This window comes from Lissotriton helveticus, chromosome 6 (genome assembly GCF_964261635.1).
Source record: "Lissotriton helveticus chromosome 6, aLisHel1.1, whole genome shotgun sequence".
NCBI lineage: Eukaryota > Metazoa > Chordata > Amphibia > Caudata > Salamandridae > Lissotriton > Lissotriton helveticus.
Window position 1 is genome coordinate 1,974,461,905 of NC_136067.1, and position 10,483 is coordinate 1,974,472,387.

General features: G+C 36.9%; 1 long non-coding RNA gene across 1 annotated transcript; it reads right to left on the reverse strand.

Moving 5' to 3' along the window:
- Positions 1–325: 325 nt before the first annotated feature.
- On the reverse strand, positions 326–8,409 carry LOC144761995 (uncharacterized). Its single transcript, XR_013595997.1, has 3 exons — positions 8,286–8,409; positions 1,279–1,354; positions 326–373 (listed from the first exon to the last, which is right to left on the reverse strand). It is a non-coding gene; the product is annotated as an uncharacterized LOC144761995 (long non-coding RNA).
- Between the last annotated feature and the right edge of the window lie 2,074 nt (positions 8,410–10,483).

Below are 10,483 nucleotides of genomic sequence, written 5' to 3' on the forward strand. Positions count from 1 at the left end.
AACGAAACACAAAATGGTGGACTGCCATAACGCTGCTGGTTTGCGAACCGGGCAACTTCCCAGGAAGCGGTCCCCAAAAAAAAAAAGTTGGGAAAGTAATTCACAGACACTAAGAGTAATAGAGATGGAGTGAGTGAACAAGACTGAGAAACTATGAGAACAGAGGGACTGAGAAAAAGAGTGGAAGGAGTTGAGTAAATAGGTAATAGAGAAAGGAATGAGGAAAGTAGCAAAGGCAGGAAACTGAGGATTAAAGAAGTGAAGCAGTGGATCTAATAGTAGGTGAATGTGATAGAAATGTAACGAAAAGAGTACAACTATTTACCTTGTAATTGCTGTTAAATTAATCACATTTTATTTCTATACTTTCAATCTGTGAAAGAGAGAACCAACATTTAAAAAAAAATTAAAATATGTATTTAAAAATTACAAAAGACAAGGGAAAATATTGAAGGACAAATAGTTTTTCAACAACTTTGACACTGACAGAAGCTTCTGCTTCTCCAGGTCCTCTACACAATGCTAAAGATATACATTTTAAACTAACAGTATCTTGATGCAGATGAAGTGAGGACTATCTTAAAACATGGTGCATCTTTTGCATTGCTCTTGTTTCAGAAAAGTGTCGCTTCAGTATGCCAATAACATGTCTCCTATCCAGAGATTTGTTTGAGGTGAGGCCTACTCAGAGTTCAAGATGAGATTTACACTTGTTGAAGTGTACAGAGGAGATAATATCTGTGAAAGTCTACTAATGAAGTGAGTCATGTCCACTGCACTCTTCAACAAAGTAGAAACCTCCTATGTTTCCCTGGACAGACCTAAACTTGATCTGCACAATGTGATTCGTAATGATAGGAAACTCAAGTGATGTAATTGAAATATGTGCAATTTATTTTGCTCATTTCACAATCACATCACTTGTGTTTCCTTTGCTTAGGTATCTCATTGTGCAGATGTAGTCCAGCATATGAAAGATTACGTAGAAGTGCAGCACTGCATACAATAAATTTAACACTTACAGAAAACTCACCTTCTCCATGCCTCCTACACAGTTCTACATATACATCATAAATGCAAACAGTACAGAATTAATTATACATGTTAAATGGTTTATTTTTGCTGTTCTCAGAATGTATCAAAATTCACTAAAAACAGTGACTTGAAGGTATTCATCATGTAACAGCGGGGAAAAAAAAACACAATCAAAATGATTGTGTTTAAAAAACCCATACAACATCAGAAAATAAAATTCAGAACTCCTTAAAGTTAACTTACTTTCCATGACGTCCAAGGATGTCCTATAAACAGCTTACACTCTTTTGTGCTGTTATTACTTTCAGCCCGCCACTTTCTGAAAGAAAAGCTCCATCGTTTTTAAAAACACGTTACATGCAATAAATGACTTCTTGCTCTCTACCACTATTTTCCACAAGGCCAAATCTAGTCAGAGATATTTATAACTCTTGGATTTCTTGTAAGCCAATCCCATCATTTGGCATTTCCGCAACTTTCAGAATTAAAATGTTGAAGATCATTTTCACAATCCTGGAATAATAATATCTTCCCCTTCTTGGTCAGTCATGTTCTACATTTCCTATGACACTGATACTGCTTAATATGAAGCAGACTTACACTACCTCTATGAGTACTACAATTATTTAATTCTCTACATCACTTTTAATCACAAAGCAATGTAAAACAGTAGACAGCATTGCAGACTTACATTCCCTCTACTCCATGTTTTGATTGGCTGCTTCAATTAGCTTATGAAAAGAAACAATTTTTCTGAACTCATTTAAAGTGCACATACATCTCCATAATGTCCAATCCTTTGATTAGAAGTTATGTCTCTGAACTACACTTATCCTCAAGGCCAAATTGTGTAGGAGCCATTAGAACTTCTTGAAATTCCACAGATCATATCCCGAGATTATTTTCCTAAAATTTTGGTTTTAAAAACACCAGGTAAGAGTTTTTAAGGTCATACGGCAATTTTTTTTTGAAAATTAAAACAGAATCATTGCAGAATGACCAGCCATTTCTAGACTTTAAATAAGCTGTGTAATGTCCTGATGATATTGAAGGGCCGTCATGATATATAATTGCTGTAGTTACAAAAGTCCTTCCTGATATTGACAACTGCGAAGCTACAAATTTTTTTATTAAAGTTGTCAATTTTGTTCCATCAGGCCTACATCGTTGGAACATTAAAATGACGTACTGGCCATATTTTCGTATAAATAATGTGGACATCATTTCAGATTTACATTGGCTACACTCCATGCTGTGATTAGCAGCGTTTACTAGCTTATTAAAGGAGACTGATTTACTGTCTGGCAAAGTTAAATATATAAATCTTTCTGAGTCTACACTAGTAGTACTTGATACCATACAGTTCTCGCAGTCATGCTGCCATTGATAAGAAAGCCCAAACAGCTGATCTACATCTACACCTTCAGCATGTAATACATCAAGCATATACATTAAAAACTCCTGACAATCTTGCTGAATATTTTGAGAGAATTGTGTTTGCCCTGAACATCTGTCTAACAGGTTTCGAATTTCAGACACACTTTCTATTTTTGTTCTATCTGTGCTACATTTCTCTAACACAGAATTCAACAAACTGCAAAATCTTTGATCAGAATTGACCACAATCTCTTCTTTTACATTTTTTAGAGAAAACAAAACATTCATTACTACATTAGCATAGCAGTTGACACCAGAACTGTTTTCAAACTGAAAACCAACAACATCTTCAACAGAATCCTCTTTGTTTCTGCTTGTAATTTTAGGTTCATTCACTTTTTGTCTTTTTGCTACAACCTCCCCAGTATTGTTCTCATTTCTTCGTTTCCGGCCTACCAGACGTTTCTCAAACAAAGGAAACTGAGGCAAATGTGGCGCATACTCTCTTCTTAACCTATTGTATTCCTTAACACAATCTAGATCTGCACAAATGTTTCTGACATCACACTCAATCAAGTACAATCCCGATAAAGTTCTAACTCGTGACAATGCCACATATGCCATACCCTCCTTGAACACAGAACTGCCAATATTCACCAATGCAGTGTCTACACTTAAACCTTGCGATTTATGAATTGTCACCGCATATGCCAAGCAAACAGGGAACTGCTTACGGCGAACATATAAGTCTTTTACAAGCAAAAATCTAGCAGAACAACGAGCAATTAGCTGTACTTCCTCAATGCCATCAAATTTAATTTTTAAAAATTCAATTCCATCTCTATTTCTGTATTTCACAAAATCAACAACATTACCCATTGATCCATTTACCAGACCTCTTTCAACATGTAAATTCCTTCTTAAAATTATACGGCAGTTCAAGCACACATTCAGAGTCTTTTCAAAACCTGCAGTTTTAGATATAGTCTTCTCTAATGAATCCAATTTTGATTTCAGATTCTCAGACAAAATAATTGTTGATCCCATATGCTGTACTCTATCAATAGCTTCCACTTTCACAATCTCTTGCTTTTCTAAATGCAACATTTTGTTGTTAAATTTGGCACATTCTGCAAGAGTTGGCATCAAACATATTCCAGATTTCTTATCAGTAATTTTCTGAAAAATATTCTCAGGCACAACATCTTGTTCTGGATATAAATTTGACAGTAATCGTGCATGTAAAGCTTCTTTTCCATGCTCGGTCACTTTTCCAATTCTAACATCTTGTAGAATAGTCTTGTAAACTTCATCCTTTGCCTGACGCATATTTTCATGCAGTTCAGCATAATTGAAGTTTAACCATATATTGACGTTGCCAATGCTGCCTAGGCACTTCCTGGTATCTTCATGCGTGAGCATTTTGAACACAGGTTGCCCTTTCACTGGTGTCAGCTGCAGAAGATCTCCGAAAACAATGATGTGTTTGCCACCAAATAACACATCATACTCTGTTTTGAGAACTTCTTGCATCCTCAAATGCACAAAGGCAAGCATGACATTGGAAACCATGCTTACTTCGTCAATGATAAGAAGTTTCATTTTCCTCAAGATTCTTGAAACTTCAAAACAAGCATCTCCAGATAGCTTGTGATATTCTAATTTGTTGTCATGCTCCACTGGCAGCATCAGTAAACGATGTAAAGTAATCCCTTTAATATTATGTGCTGCCAGTCCAGTTGGAGCAGTGACAACACAAGACAGCGATGACTCTGTCCTTTCCTGCAAATAGCATGAAATTGCTTTAATGAGGAAACTTTTTCCAGTTCCCGCTTCTCCACTCACGTACAGTCGGACAGGCTTCAACGACGTACATGAGCACTCTTTCTTATCATGACTTAATCCATGATCAATTTGCATGGTAACTTCGTCATATATTTTCCTCTGCTCAACGTTGAGTTGCCTTTCCAACTCTTCTAAGTTAACCACATCCTCTTGAGCATGTGCCATGGCTCTTTCCACCTCATTCATAGCAGTGGCAGCTTCATTTTCAATAAGAGGTCCTCCTAGTGGATCCTGACTCAATGAAGCAGAACTCTGACTGTCCTGAGAACTGTCTCTGGCAATCTCGGCTGCAATTGTTGCTTCCTGCTCAATTTCCGCATTCAACATTTCTACATATTTGGGAAAAGCAGGACATTCTATGGTCTCCTTGGCGGCATTGAAAGAGTCTTCATAACAGAGGAAATCTCCAAGCAGTTCCTCTTCTGCACGCCAAGGCTTGAAAAGTTGCAAAAGTGCTAAATAGAAAAACTCCTTTTTTTCAGGAGATTCGCCACTCAATTTTCGATGGTTTATCAAGTGGCATTTTCTTTGCTTCACCAGACATCCCTCACTTCCTATTACAGCATACACTCCTTTCTCAGTATCTTCTTTGATGTTCCTCTTGAACATGTAATTTTGCAGAACCTCATACAGACAAACATTCTCGAGGTGACTGCTTCGATTTGGATAATATGTATCCAACATGTTGGTCTTCAAAATGTCGGTACTGTTTGGCTCCTTTTCCGCCAAATACTCAATTTCCCGCACAGGTTTGAGAACTCGATTACGCGTTGCAGCAAGACCAAGACTCGCCCAAACGATACTCCTGGACTTGGCATAGAGACTTGCTGAAGACAACCGGTCAGAACATTCGTACGCTCCGATTTCTCGATGCGACAACATCTTCAGACTGAAACTGTACAACTTCTTGCTGAGGCTCTTTTCATGGGAAATGTCCTCCCACATATCCTTCAATTCTGTCTTCTCTTTTTTGGTGATGTAAGACGTCACATACCGAGCCACAGCCATACAGTTATCAGCCACAAACTGTATATCCATGTTAGCATTCCACATGGACAAAATCACCGGGTTGTAGTCGTTGATGTACTTGGACTCTTCGTTCCTCTTCAAATTGTAAGTGTTTTTAGGTGATTTCTTCATGACATTGTGTCGCAGCGAAGACATCAAACTGTTTACTCTTCCTTTAGAAATCACCGGTCGTGGATAGCCGAAACGACATTTAGTGTAGAACTTGTCCTTGTTTCGGAATTTACGACGGCAGTACTTTCCACATCGATGGCTTTGGAAACGCAGAACTTTTTCTCTTAGGCTTTTCTTCTCCTTTGCGTTTGGAACAGCACACGTAGAATACTGTTGGATGAAACTCATCACTGAGTCATCTGGATCCGTTCCAAATTTAGGTGCATCCTTGATCCACAGCAACATATGTATATGAGGAGCACCTCTTGCTTGGTACTCCTTTCTCCAGAAGAAATCCAACACCTCTCCAAGAGGTGGATTCTTCTTATTCATGATGAAAGACATCATAGCTTCAAATCTATGATTGAAGTACCTACATACATTGACTGGATCCAAAGAGCACAGTTCTCCGGGTGTCTTGAATTCGATGTTTTCTACGTTAGCATTTGCCTCTCGTAGAAATTCAAGTAAGTCTTCCCAGCCATACTCGGCACAGCTCAGAGTGAGGAACCATGTGGGAGTACCTAAGTTCCTCAGCATACATTTTAAATCACCATGACGACGGTACCAGTACTCATTAGTACCACGCTGACACGCCATGAGATTAATCAGGTGAGAATCCAAAATACTATCTTGGACATTCACTTTATCCATAAAATCACTTGCCGAGATGTTTTGCATGTGTATACCACTTTTCAAGATGTGGTTCACTGCATATGACAGTCCAGACAGATCGCTTTCAAACAGGAGATGAAACAAATATGGAATGCATTGTCGAAACCTAGCATCTCCTGCATACAATCGCAAAGTCCGGTATTCAGAAGCAGGAATTTGATGAGGTCGCTCATCATATCTTCCTCCCTGACCTGTTGGAAAAAGCTGTGGGAAACACCGAGCTTCCAAACTTTGCTCCCAAACACTAATGGGACTCCCTTTGGCTTGTTTCATTTGAAACAACTCAATAGCATTCCCCATGACTTCCTTTGAATGCAAAGGATGAACACTATAATGTTCATATATTTCCTCACTAGTAGAGAGTTCTACTTTCTCAATTTGACCAGCACACAAATCGCTATCCTCTTCCTCACTTACTTCCTCTTCTTCAACATATACATTCTTATAGTATTTATTATTTTTTTTCAAATACAATGTTGCCTTTTTAACTTTCCTAACATCTACTAAATCTTGCCATATTTTCTTATTCTTTGTCGGAACCCCATTAACTAAGATAACCAGAGGTTCCTCTTCCACTTTTTCTACTCCAATTGTGTTAATGTTTTTCTTCAAATCTAGAGGCAAATAAACAACTCTTCCCTTTAATCCTCTCTGTAAATCTGATGGAGGCAATTTCCCTGTCTTTGGCTCCATTCTTACAATAGCCTGAAAGGGATGGATACTTTGAATCAAAATAGATTCATAAGTATTTAAGTCCTTCAATTCAGAAGGAATCTCAACCAATTCCAGATTATTATGAACTGCTCTAGCAGGCATCTGGTTTTGTTTTAATTTGTTACAACAATAAGTACACACACGTTGATCCAATCCCAAATCAAAACAATTTTCTACCATCAAGTATGTTGCAAAATCCTTCCATTCACTATTATTTTCCCTTTCACTTTTTGCATATAAATCCACTAACTTAGTCTGATTCTTATAATAAGTGCGTCGACAACACACACAAGTGAAATTAGGCCTCTCACTTGATTTCATGTCAAACGTCGCAATTTCCCTCTGGAAATTATCTGTACTGGAAACATGTACAGTATCTTCCAAATGACCCTCTATTTCTTGCTCAATTTCAACATTCTCCTCTTTACTTCCAAAGTAACAAAACTCAATTTCTTCACATATATTCCTCACATCTATTTCAGAACCATGCAGAAGAGCAGCACATAATTGTTTCAGCATAATTGCTGGACTCTTAGCATAATACAACAGTCTAACTAACTTCCTCACTTTGTTATGATGCACTGCTAGCATCCTGAAATGATGAAAAACACTCTGGCATACTCTCCTGGAAAGACAAGCCAGTGAATGACCATGCAAACCTGTCACTTCTCTCACTCTGCAAGGATCTAATTCTTGCAACAACCTCATTTTCTGCTTCAAACTTTTCTTGTTAAATGACCGTACAAAATCACAAAGCAAATTGATAGAATCCTGTCGCACACTGCAAATACTACTACACTTCCAGGTGTACACAGGACCCTTAGCACGTCTTCCTAAAACCTCATTACCTAACAACTCTTCTGCCTCTGTTGTCACAAGTTTTTCTTTTTCAACTGGACAACCATCTTTCACTTCATAAGCACGACCACTGATGTCAACTGCATGCACCAAATCATTATCCTGGAAATAACTCTCTTCATTAAAAAATGCCTCACAGCTTGAACTATGTATCCATTCTCCAGAAAAAACTTCACAAAAATTACTACGATTAACTATTCTCTTCCATCTACTATTTCTTTTGAAATCAAAAATTGCCTTGTTTAGCTTCCTAATTCTATTGATTATCAAAATAAATAACTTACGTTTAATTTCAAAAGCCTGATCAATAACTTTCTCAACTTTTTTTTTTCTCCTATAAAAAACTAATTTCTGTTGACCTTTCTTAATATTTTTTAACAAATTGCCAATTATCCTGTTACGGAACATTCGTTTACGAATCTCCGTAAACTGTTGTTTCCTTCTACTATCATGCACAGATTTATCTCTTGCTCTAGCAGTAACATTTTCATTTGTCCTTTTCTTTCCATTTGATTTACTTGTGTTGTTATGGATTGAAACATTTTCTGTACTAATATTTTTTTTATTTGAAATATTTTTTATGAAATATTTAGAGCTCTTACCCGGTGCTTTCTTCATCGCTTGAGAAATCTTTTTGTTAGAGGACTGCTGCATTTTTTTTTTCTCCTGCTGTCTTTGACGTTTTGCAGCCTTCATCTCTCTTATTTTTGTAGGCATAGTTGAATCTGAGGAAAAATATAATAAAAATGTTAATAAAAAAATATTATCAAACAGTAAATCAGTAATAGTGATCAAAAACATAACACACTACTTGACATTTTAAATAGAAGATTTTTTAGTCCTTGCAAATTTACAATACAGAAGTAGCAGAAAAGAAATGAGATTTATATTTATGTTACCTATGCTATTTTATATGTGAATCTGATCTAATTTTATGAGCATATTTTAATATTTTATTGAAGACACTACACATAACCTGTTTTTGAAGGTGTCTTTATTTTTAAATTAAACGGTTTACCTTTTTACTTTTTATTCATTATAAATTTTAAAAATAAATGTTTATAATTCCAAAGGCTCAAGCAGGTCATCTTCCCATCCTATATCATATAATTCGGACAAATCTGCATCCTCATCACGCTCTTCTTCATCCTCAGGATTTAAATCATCCAATGGATCAACATCCACTGATGTTTCAATTACAAGTTCAATGATGAGGTCAAAATCAACTGATTGCAGATTGTCGCTCATGTTGAGGTTGTCTTTATCTTTAAAGAAAGACAACAACAATGAGATGTTGCAGAGTAAGAGACAAATCTCACAGATTATAATAGTAAAATTATTTAACAAGAGTAACATTTTGCAGCTATTATTTAGCCATGTCCAGCGATGCTGAGCAGGTGAAGCCTATGTCTAATTTTTCACTGGACAGGACTCATCTGTTCTTAACCTTGGATAAGCCTCAACGACTCTGTGTCCCCTGCACATACTCAAATGTTAAAGTGCAGATTTATATTAAATGGCACATCCCCAGGCATGCACCAGTTAATGTGCACCACTGCTTTACCACCCATGGTGTGCCGCATTTACAATCAGATAGGAGAAAGCTGCTTCAAAACCCTGCACCTGCTTGAAGCTGGCATAGGTCTTGACGCAGCATTGTATAGATGGGGCACCCCTGATCCTTGCTGGAGCTGCATCGCACTTACGATACAACTCCAGCAATGCGCCACCTTTACAGCACAGATGCGTCACACATCTGTGCCTTTTTTGCCCCATGCTGCGCCGCATTGTAAATGCAGCACACCATGGGTGGCGGAACAGTGGCGCAGGATGACTGTCACATCCCTGGGGATGCGCCACTCATCATAAATCTATCCCTAAGCTTCTTATCTTGTTACAGATGAACTGCCATATGTATCATCAAAATATTTTACATATTATAAATAGCAAATTTTAAGGAATAAATAGCGATTCTTTACTATTCCTAATTTGCAATGAGCAAATTGCTAATTGCAAATTACCCATTCATTTCCATAGGCTAGGAGGCTCATAGGAATTAATGTTGCAAGTTGTGATTAGCAATTAGCTCATCACAAAATAGGATTTTTTTCAAGCGTGCAGGGGTATCTCAAGAACAACCTGCTGCACCCCTGAAAAAGAAATTTGGGAGCACATGGCACACCTACATGCCCTAATGGCATGTATGGGCGTCATATGGGACCTTTTTTTTTTTAAAAAAAAAATTCTTTTTGAAAAGAATTCGCAAATTACCACAAACTACAAGTTGGTGGTAGTTTCCAAATCCTTAATATCATTTTTTACATATTTTTTTTTTATACATTGCATTTAAGGAATCACAATTTTTGAATTATTGACATTTTAAGTAATTTCCACATGTGCACTGTTTTCTAAATATAATTTGAAAATCGTTTTTGGGGAAAAGTAATGGTTTGCAAATTTATGACAAGGACATAATGGTGTATGCTTCTCTATAAGGCATTTCAGTATCTCTAATGTCATTTTTCCCATATTACATTATAAGACCTTTCCCCATGAAGCACATTCCTTGTAAATATGCTCCCACCAGTGCATTGCAAATTTAGATTTTGACTGTTTCAGACACATAGCCATGTTGAAAGTGACCCAAAAAAATTGCAAACGTTTAAAAAAAACACATTCATGTGTCTTAATGACATTTTAATTCATTTCCCCATGGACAATGTTTTCTAAGTGGCACAAAAGAGGTATACACCTATCATAAATCTGTCCCTAGAATTATAAATGATTAAATCAGGATGAC